The following is an 11,004-nucleotide window of genomic DNA, read 5'->3' as shown; positions in this document are numbered from 1 at the left end:
AAAAGGAAAAAAAAGGGTAGTACTGAGGGAGCATCACACTGTGGAAGAGAGATAATGCCCTTGTTTTGAACAAGATGGTTTATTTTGATTATCTTCAGGACATGATTTGTCTATGACCCATTACCAACACTGATATTTTTCTTGGTGGTGGATGGGACCTTGCTATGTGCAATTTGGCTGCTTTGATTCTAATATTTGAACAGGAACCACAATCAAAAAATGCTTCATTTTGACTGTGATGAACTCTGGAACGTTCGGAAAATAATGTAATAGGCACTATCTAAATGCAAATTGTTTTGTTTTATTCCCACCCCTCCCTCCCCAAACTTGCATGAAAATTACAGAGTTCTGAAAAGCACAAATGGCTTTTGATAGGTGTATGTCCTAATGACAAAATGGGAATGCAAAGGACTCCTGCTCGTCTGGGCTTGGCCTTGATGTGACCTTCCCAATAGGCTCTTGCTCCCGCTCTGTGTGACATGGACTGGTGGCTTCATTAGCCGGGCTATGTTATCCACAGGAGTCTCTGTGCATGGCAGATCCTGTTTCCTGTTGTGTAAGGCTTCATTCCGTTGGTGGGGTAAGCATGGAGCTCAGCTGTTTGACAGGCCCTATTCCCATGATAGTTGATCCTTGAATGAGTTGAAGGAATGATAACTGGCTGTAAGGTTTAAATCAAGAGGAGGGTTGGCCAGACTTTTGAGTTAGAACAACTGTTGAGATGGATTATTGATGAGTTGGCAGGAGGGAGAAAACTCATTCCTTTGGGTGGAGTGCAGTAGTATGTGGTGGGGGGGGGGGAGCAAGAATCTTAAACTGAGAGCCCAGCTGTTCAGAGGTGATGCCAAAGATCTAAGGCTGGAAGTCCGTAGGACATCTCAAGGCAAACTTGGGCAATGGAGTGATGATGCATGAAAGTGACATTTCAGTGGCTGGATAAGGGCTGCCCTGTGCACAAACATTGAGTGGATCAGGTCCACATCAGCCTGAGATGTTCACATTGAAATGCATGATACAGAGAGGGATTGGCAGAGTGGATGCTCAGAAGGTGTTTCACGTTGTTGGGCTTTGTAGGTCAGAGGATATAGTTTTGGAATGTAGGGTTGTCCATTTCCCCTCTCAGAAGGTTGTTATTCTTTGATGTTCTCTTTTGTGGAGAGTGGTGTTTGTACATTGTACTTAACGTCCAGTATATGGCAATAAAGTCTCATTCACTGATAGAATCATAATGTGTGGAAATAGATCTTCTGCCCAACATGCCCATGCCAATCAAAATGTCCCACCCACACTAGTCCCAATTGCCTGCATTTGCCCCATATTTCTACAAACCTATCCTATCCATGTATCTGTTCAATTTTTTCCTTAAGCATTGCAATAGTCCCTGCCTGAACCATCTCCAAAGCCTATTTCATACACCCACCATCCTCTGTGTAAAAATATTACTCAAGTTCCTGTTATATTTTACCTCTGTTAGGTACCATCCCTCAACCTCCAATGTTCCAAGGGAAAAAGTCCCAGTCTATCCCACCTCTCCTGTCCTGGTAACTTTGTGAAATCACCTTCATTAGGTGCAAATTGACAGATTTCAAAGTTCTGCAGTGTTCACAATAATAGGGTAATTTATTTCTAAATCAATTTCTGGCATCTGACCAAGGTGGATCTAAATCTATTTCCGGTATCTGAGCAAGATGGATCTAAGTATAATCCTTGTATTTGAACAAGGTGGATCTAAAGCCAGCAAAAGCAACGTTATTTTCATCTGGGAAACTCACAGGAATCATTTCCTTCATTTCCGCCCATAGGAGCCAAGCGATAATTTAAAATCCAAGTCACAAGAGTGGTATCAATCATAAGCCCCCTTCACACTTGCCAATGATCCCAGGAAATAACCGCCAATCAGCTTTTAAAGTGCCAAGTGTAAAAGCAAAATCAGCTCAACGCCGGCGTCAGATGACATCATCTCACGCTGGGGATTGTCGGCCTCGACCCCTAGTACAATCCCCGTCGTCTGCAGACATGGACGTTGCAGTCAGGCAATGTGAAACTGGTAATTGCACCAGTAAAAGGAAGAACAGTTCTAACCCCGGGGATGGCTCCTTGCAAGTGTGAAAGTGTAGTGTCCCAGTTAGGAGTGGTCAAGTGTGAAAAGCCAAACCCCCATTTCTATCTTGGGACATTGAATGGCCGATTTAGTGGGATGCAAGTGTGAAAGGGGCTATACATTGCAAGCCATCTGATGCTTCAAAGCCACTTATACCCCAGATGCCAATATTTTCAGAACATTGATCTCTCTGCTGAGGTTTGGAGGGGCGTCATGGTGGGGATATTGATAGTAGATCGTTGCTGGAGGGTTGGCACTGCAAGTGGCCACAGACTCTTGGCAACCATTCTGCAGATAGCTCAGTTGTTTGGAATTGTTACGACTGATGTTCCAGTGGGACTGAGCTTGCAGTCCTCACTGTGAGCTGTCAAGTTGGGCTGGGAATAGAGCCAAAACTGAGAGGCTGGTTTGGATGAGTTGGGAGCCAGAATTTGTGAAGATAGTATGGGCGATGCAGGAAGTAACGTCAAGTGGGTGCACATCTGCAATTAAACACATTGAGGATGCCAGGCATCCACTGTTTTGCAGTCTTTTGAACTGCTGGAAATTGGTGAACTGATGAAATGTTCAAATATTCACAAATTTCTTTCACTCTTTAGAAAAGGTTCTGAGAGTGTTGCAGCTTGAGAATTTTTAATTGTATTCTAACCTCAGTTACTACTTAAAAACTCGGTCCCCGAATCATTTTTAAATGGATTGCCATTACACCAGAAACATATTTCAAAATGCTGCAGTGGTAACAATAATAATAGACTCATTATTTTTGTTTGTTTCATGGCAGTTCTGTCTTCACCTTGACCATGCATTTATCAATTTTGAAAAGTTTAGAATATTAGCAAAATTTCGTGATTTTATTTAAGTTACACATTTGGATGTGATTGACAGCTTGGTGAGCCAATGACATCACAGCTGACAGCAACCACTGGGAAAGGAAAAACCCTACCAGGGAGACTGCGAGATCCAGAGGGCAGTTGTTGCCAAAGCCATTGATGATTGTTCCATTATGTAACACGTTAAATGTTCTTAAAGAGATAACTGTCTGATTTTGCTGTGCACTCTTGTATTCTAAAATTAGTTTCATCAGAAATGTTGCAATAAAATGCAAAGGAAGCTCTCTACCAGGAATATACTGGAGTTGATTTCAGAACAAATTGTTTGAGTGAGACCAACCTTCATTGGTGCTGGACTGACAAATCAGAGCTTGATGTCTTTTTTGCTTCTTACAGCTTGGGCACCCTCATTCCTCATTAAATAGTGGTGCCTTGTTACAAAGGACTCGTGCCTTCTGGAAATTTAGGCAAGGAAAGAGTCACTTGGCATTCAGACACAGTGTGTGCAAGAGCCATGAAAATCATCGGAGAAATGTACTCGGTCAACCACTTATTCGTTTAAAGAGGAAAATCAATGGCATCTGAATGGATTGGGGACAGGATTCCTGTTCTGTGAGGAGACTGTCTTGGGGACACCAGAATTTCTTTGTGATGATTGATTTTAAATCAAAGAAATTTCTGATTAAACCTGCCTCAGTGAACGGAAAAAATAAAAATGCCATTAAAATTCACTGAGTTGTGATGAAACATTCTATGACTGCAAACTCTATGTTTAGTTAGTGTGAGAATGCTCAGGGCAGCTCTGCTGACGATTGATACTGTATTCTTAACCCTTTGAGACCACAGCTGTTTGTAGAGATTTTTGTTAATATATTGCCTGGGAATGCAAGTAAGAGATACCTTGCAAAAGAAGAGTTGGCCAAGTACACCTTCAGATTCTTTTACAACACAACGGAGAGATTGGTATAGTGCGCCAGGGAGCTGTCTAAAGCAGTGTTGGATGCCTCATGGCTGTGGGGAGAGGCCCCCGAACAGCCATGAGAAAGCAGAGTGTGATTTAGAAGTGATATTGATGAAGGAACAGCAAAACATTTGTATATCTCGATTGCATTGGAGGAGAACCTGCTGCCCTTCTTCCCTCTGTGATTTGAGTTAGGTTTCGGGGAGGTTGAAGGAACTATACTGCATTTTGGAGACACCCAGAACACTGCAGAAGCTGGGATCTGAAGCAAAACACACCCTGCTGCTAGAGGAGCAACAGATCCTGTAGCATAACTGGGAAGAAAAGAACGATCAAGGTTTTGAGATGAAACTTCATCAAGACTGAGGAAAGTTAGTACAGAGGGCAGTGCAGAGAGGATGGGGTGGGACAGGGCCCCCACATGGGATGGACCATCCAGACAGAGATAGAAGACTGGCAGATGTCAGACAAAAGGAAAGAAGGGCAGATAACTCATGGGTTAGGTGGAAGAAGATGAGGCACATGGGGAAGAGTGAAACACAAAAGTCTGCAGATGCTGTGATTGCAGTTAAAACATAGAAATGCTGGAGGAACTCAGCCAGTATCACAGCTTCCAAAGGAGGTGAAGATATATTACTGATGTTTCGGGCCTGAGCCCTTCGAGTGTTTTTGAAGATAGACAAGCTCTGAATTAAAGGCTGGGGACAGAAAGGGTGAAGAGTGGGAGGTGGAAGAGTACAGACAACAGATATGATGAGAGGAAAGGAGAGAATTGATTTTTGGCTCTGTGAAAGGAGCCAGATAAAAGGGAAGAGAGAGTGTGCCAGAGGAAAGGAGACAGAGGGATGGGGATTGGGGCTGTTTCAACAGAAACTGGAGAAGCTGATGTTAATGCCATCTGGATGAAGGGTGCCGAGATGGAAGATAAGGTGATGCCATCTGGATGGAGGGTGCCGAGATGGAAGATAAGGTGTCAGTCTGGCAGTGCATGAGACCATGGACAGACACGTCAGCAAAGGAATTGGGTGGGGAATTGAAATGGGTCGTGCTGCAAGGGAATGGGGTGGGGAATGCCTCATCAGGGAAGGCAGGCTGCCAGTACTGGAATCTGATTAGTAGAGGAGGTGAGAATGGCGGTGTGAAGAAAGACCAGATGGAACTGAAGGGAAGGCATTTTGTATATGCTGCACATTGCAGGTGCCATTGAATTTTCCAGCATAGAAACAGGCCCTTTGGACTATCTGGTCAATGTTGAACTCTTTACTCCACCGAGTCTCATCGACCTGCATCTGAACCATAATCCTGCATACCCTTCTCATCCATGGACCAATTCAACTTTACTTAAATGTTGAAATTGAACCCACATCCACCTCCTCTGTTGGCAACTCGTTCCACACTCTCACCACCCTCTAAGAAAAGGAGGTTCCCCCTGATGTTCCATAAAACATAAGAATAGAACATTTCAGCACAATACAGACCCTTCAGTCCTCAGTTTGTGCTGACCCACATATTGCTACCAAAAACAAAAACAGGAGTCTTTTAAATACCCCAAATGTTTCAGCCTCTACACAACCCCTGGCAGGGCATCCAGGCACTCACAACCCACATCTCTCTCTGTAAAAAAACTTACCCCTACTGTCTCCCCTAAATCTTCCTCCCTTCACTTTGTACAAATGTCATCTGGTGTTTGCTATTCCTGCCCTGCGAAACTGGCGCTGACTGTCCACCTTATCTATGCCTCCCAAAATCTTGTAGACCTCTACTAAATCACCTCTTATCCTTCTGCGTTCCAAACAGAAAAGATCTAGCTCTGCTAATCTTGCCTCATAAAAATTTTCCAATCCAGGCAACGTCCTGGTAAATCTTCTCCATAGTTTCCACATTCTTCCTTCCTATAATGAGGTGAGCAGAACTGAGGGCAAGGCTCCAAGTGTGGTTTCACCAGAGATTTGAAGAGTTGCAAAATGACCTCTCAACTCTTGAGCTCAATCCCCTGACTAATGAAGCCCAGCATTCCATAGACCTTCTTAACTATTCTATCAACCAGTGTGGCAACCTTGATAGATATATGGATTTGGACTCCCAAGGTCCCACTATTCCTCCACATTGTTAAGTGTCCAATTATTAATCCTGTACTCAACCTTCAAAATGTATCACCTCACACTTATCCGGATTGAAATCCATCTGCTACTTTTACACCCAACTCCACATTCTGTGTATAACCTTTTTCAACCTACGACAACCTTTAGCTCTATCCACAACTCTCCCAACCTTCATATCATCCGCAAACTTACTGACCCATCCTTCCTCTTCTTCATCCAGGCCATTAATAAAACTTAAAAAGAGCAGGGGTCGCAGAACAGATCCCTGCGGTACTCCACTAGGCACTGACATCCAAGCAGAAAACTTTCCGTCCACTACTATTATCTGCTTTCTATTAGCAAGACCATTTTTAATCCATACAGCCAAGGTTCCATAGATCCCATACCTCATGACTTTCTAAACAAGCCTCTCATGGGGACCTTGTCAAATGCCTTACTAAAATCTATATAGACCACATCTATCATCCTACCTTCATCAATTTCTTTTGTTACATCCTCAAACAACTCAATTAGGCTCGTGAGACACCACCTTCCCCTCACAAAGCCATGCTGACTATCCTTGAGTGGACTGTATTTCTCCAAATGCTCAGAAATCCTGTTCTTAAGAACTCTCTCCAATTGTTTGCACCCCACTGACGTAAGATTCAACGAAATATAATTCCCAGGATTCTCCCAATTACCTTTTTTAAAGAAGGGGACCACATTTGCCATTCTCCAATCCTTGGGCAGCTCCCTTGTGGCCAAGGAGGATGAAAAGATCAAAGCCAATACCCCAACAATCTCTTACCTCCCTTGCCTTAGCAACCTGGGGTATTTTGCATCTGGCCCTGGGGACATCATGTTAATGTTTTTAGAAGATCTAGCTCTTCCTCTTCCCTAATCTCAACATTGTCCAGCACACAAGCCTGTTCTATCTGACCACACCTTGATCAAGCTCCTTTTCTCCAGTGAAGACTGAAATAATATATTCATTTAGGACCTTTCCAATCTCTGTCTCCAGGCACATGTTGCCTCCTTTATCCTTAAGCAGCTTCACCTTCATTCTTGTCATCTTCTGTTCTTCACGTGCACATAGAACACCTTGGGGTTCTCCTTAATGCTACAGCCAAGGCCTTCTCAAGCTCAAGTAAGTTCTTTCTTGTTTCTTCCTGGCGAGCATGTAATTCTAACGAGCCCTTCCTAAATCTAATATATGCTTCCTTTTTCCTCTTAACTAGCTACTTCACCTGTTTTGCCAACCACAGTTCCCTTTTCCTACCACCTTTTCATTATCTCAGTGGGACAAACCTATCCAGAACCCCATGCATGTGGACCCTAAATATCCTCCCCATTACTTCTGTGTTTTCTTCTGTGAACATCTGTTCGCAATTTACTCTCCCTCGTTCCTTCTTCATCTCATCATAATTAGCCCTTCCCCAATTAAACAGTTTCCCATTTTTCCTTTTATCCTTAACCATAGCTATGCTAAAGCTCAGGGAGATGTGGTCACTCTCACCAAAATACTCCTCCACTGAGAAGTCCGCCACCTAACCACGTTCATTACCCTGTACTAAATCTAGTATGGCCTCTCCTCTAGTCGGCTGGTCTACAAACTGTGCCAGGAATCCTTCTTGGCACAACTGACAATTTCTGCCCTATCTATCCATCCTGGAGTCAGGAGGTGCCAGTCAATATCAGGAAAGTTGAAGACAGCCCTAACAACAACCCTGTAATTTCTGCAGCATTCCAAAATCTGCCTACTTGTCTGTTTCTTGGTGTCCCAAGGGCATATAGACTACTCCTTGTACAACAATGTACAGTGATTACTCCCTTCCTATTTCTGACCTACCCCACCGATTCAGCAGACACTCCCTCTACTTAAGGGAGTGTCCTGCCTTTCTGCTACCAGACTCTGTTCTCCTTAAATATTTCACCTTTTAGTTTAACCATTACAAAAAGAGAGTGTTCCATCATGCTCTTAACTTTTATAGATGGTGAAAAGGTTTGGAGAGTCACTCACCATAGTATACCCAACCCCTAATCTTCTTTTGCAGCCATGGTATTCATATGTCTAGTCCAGTTGAATTTCTGGTCATCAGAGGCCTCTAAAATGTTGATATTGGCAGATTGAATAGAACATGGAACATTACAGCACAGTACAGGCCCTTCAGCCATTACATTGTACCAATCTATGCAAACCTACTCTACAACAATCTAATCTTTCCCAACCTCACACACATAACCCTGTTTCTCTTACATCCATGTGCACTAAGTGTCTTTTGAATGTCCCTATTGCACCAGGCTTCACCACCTGGCAACGCATTCCCGGCACCCATCAGTCTCTGTGTGAAAAATGGAAATCTTTCCCCCACTCAACTTAAACAGATGTCCTCTGGTATTTTCTATTGCCACCCCAGGAAAAAGATGCTGGCTGTCCATCTTAAATACCTCTATTAAGTCACCTTTCCTCCTCTATCGCTCCAAAGAGAAAAGCCCTAATTCTATCAACCTTGCTTCATAAGATATGTTCTCCAATTTAGGCAACATCCTGGTAAATCACCTCTGTACCCTCTCCAAAGCATCTATATTGTTTCAATGAATATGCTGTTGAATGTCAAGATAGGTGAATGCATTTGTCTTGTGTGAATATTATCTGTAGCTCATCAGCCCATGCCTGCTGCTGCCTAGGTTTCCTGCTTCATTTGCTGAGGAGATGCAAAGAATAAACATCCCCACTTCCAACCTGATGGCAGATGGTCCTAGACAAAATGTCCTGGACCAGGATGATTGACCACAAACACATTCTTTCTTTACTGGCTGTTTTCTCCTCTCTCCCCCCCCCCCCCACCAAAAAAACATTCTATTGCATGCACACTTAAACATTGGCCTATTTAAAGTGTTGTCTTCATTTGAAGATCTTTTTCAGTTTTAATTTTAAAAAAATTTAGACATACAGCACTGTAACAGACCAATTCGGCCCTACGAATCCTTGCTGTCCAATTTTACACCCCATTAACCTACACCTTGGTACTTTTTTAAAGGGTGGGAAGACACCGGAGCCCTGGAGAAAACCCATGCAGATACAGGGAGCACGTACAAATTCCTCACAGACAGCGCGGGATTCAAACCCCTGTCCCGATCACTGGCACTGGAAAGGCACTGCGCCTTTCCCTTAGTTAAGGTTTTCTTTCTTTTTCAATCTTTTTATTGGTTTTTATAATAAACAATGAAAAAAAGGGAATAAAACTGAAAATACTATATATATATATATATATATATACACACACACACACACACACACACACACACACACATATATATTTATATATATATATATATGTGTGTGTGTGTGTGTGTGTGTGTGTGTGTGTGTGTGCGTGATATGTATATCTAATCACATTAAAAACATTTATATCAAATGAAAATAAGATATAAAAGATTGCCATGTATCTTCAAATTTCACCGATGAATCAAATGCATGATATCTATTTTTTTTCTGAACTTAAATAAGACATAATATGAGAGAACCATTGAAACACTGTTGGAGGTCCAGAGTCTCCATTTGAATAGATGGCTCTTCTGGCAAACAATGTAGAGAAGGCCCAACCCATTGCGCAGGTACAGAAAGACTCCCTATGTCTGGTTCAATAACCCCAAAAAGTGCACTTATTGGATTGGGTCATAGCTCCTCCTGAAATACAGTTGAAAATATATTAAAAATTTCTTTCCAATTGATTTCTAAGGATGGACGTTAGTTACAGTTTTATTCTCAGTTTTGAGATGTTCTCTGTGTACTTACGGCATAATTTCTCCATGATCAGAGGATTGTTGTCTGGATATTTGCTGTCCTTTCACCTGCTACCTCTTTTGTTAATCATTTATTTTTTTATAATTCTCCTCCTCATATTCAATGCCTACCCTGTAGTTGTACTTATGATGTCACACACCCTTTGTTGCTTTGCATTCTCTTCCTCATTTACCCTTTTAACTGAATGATTTTATCAAAAGAAATGTTTGGACAGTCGCTGAATCTGTAATCTCATCAGGAGACAGCTGTACAATATTTACTATGTCACAAAAAGAGCATTTAAATATGCTGAACCCAAGAATTTATAGTGTCCATGCAAATCTCTAAATACAGGTAAATGTAAAGCAGTCTATGTGGAAAGGCAGCACCAGGTGTAAAGTGTAAGGTGAGTGCAGTACACAAATGTGCTGGAGAAACACAGCATCCATGGGATGTAAAAGGCAACCAAGGCTTCGGGCCTAGACTGGAAGCCTACCCTGAAGAAGTTCTCCTGGATGCTGTGTGACCAGCACATTTGTGCACTGCACTTCACCTAGCATCTGCAGACTTTCTTGTTTAACTAAAATGTAAGGTGTGTATTGTGTGACAGGTATGCAGTTACCAAGTTTAGATATGAAGTAAAGAGGGATTGTGAATTCCATTTGCCAGGCACTCAACTATCAGAGCTTATACCTTGAAGCTTTCTCTATTTCTTCCAAGAAATTTAGAAGTGATGTATCTTATTTAATTATTATGTTAGATTTCCAGAAACAATCTGGCGAAGCAGTCTTCAAAGGAAAAATGATCTCTATCTGTGCATTTAATTAGCTATCAATTTGAGATTATTGGTAGTAACTTAGTACCCTTGTCAATGGTTGGAAGCTTTTTCAGAGGAAACCAGGGAAGACTGTCTTCAGTTACAGTATGTACCATTAAAACTGACCTCGGCTGCTCTGACAGCACCTCCCAAATCTCTACCACCTGCAAGGGCAGCTGATACCCCTCTGGCCATTTCCATACCTTCATTAGCACTGATCTATATCCTGAAACTCCCCAGCCAACATTATTGTGTTAGAAATGAATAAACATTTATTTATTTTTATATTTGAATACTTCTTTCTGCATGTGTATTATTTGTCTGTGCGTGTTTTATGTCTGGTTGTGTGTCAGTGTGATTGGCAGCAAGGACTGGTGAGCGCTGTTTTGTTGAGTTGTACTTGTGCAAGCAGATGACAATAAACTTG

The 11,004-nt window shown here is 42.2% G+C and overlaps 1 long non-coding RNA gene across 1 annotated transcript; it reads right to left on the bottom strand.

The window, feature by feature from the left end:
- Positions 1-3,304: 3,304 nt before the first annotated feature.
- LOC138739037 (uncharacterized) lies at positions 3,305-9,854 on the bottom strand. The gene is made up of 3 exons (XR_011341971.1): positions 9,773-9,854; positions 7,994-8,078; positions 3,305-3,386 (listed from the first exon to the last, which is right to left on the bottom strand). It is a non-coding gene; the product is annotated as an uncharacterized lncRNA (long non-coding RNA).
- Positions 9,855-11,004: the final 1,150 nt, after the last annotated feature.

This window comes from Narcine bancroftii, chromosome 7, assembly GCF_036971445.1.
Source record: "Narcine bancroftii isolate sNarBan1 chromosome 7, sNarBan1.hap1, whole genome shotgun sequence".
Taxonomy (NCBI): Eukaryota; Metazoa; Chordata; class Chondrichthyes; order Torpediniformes; family Narcinidae; genus Narcine; species Narcine bancroftii.
This window is presented reverse-complemented; position numbering and strand designations above follow the sequence as displayed.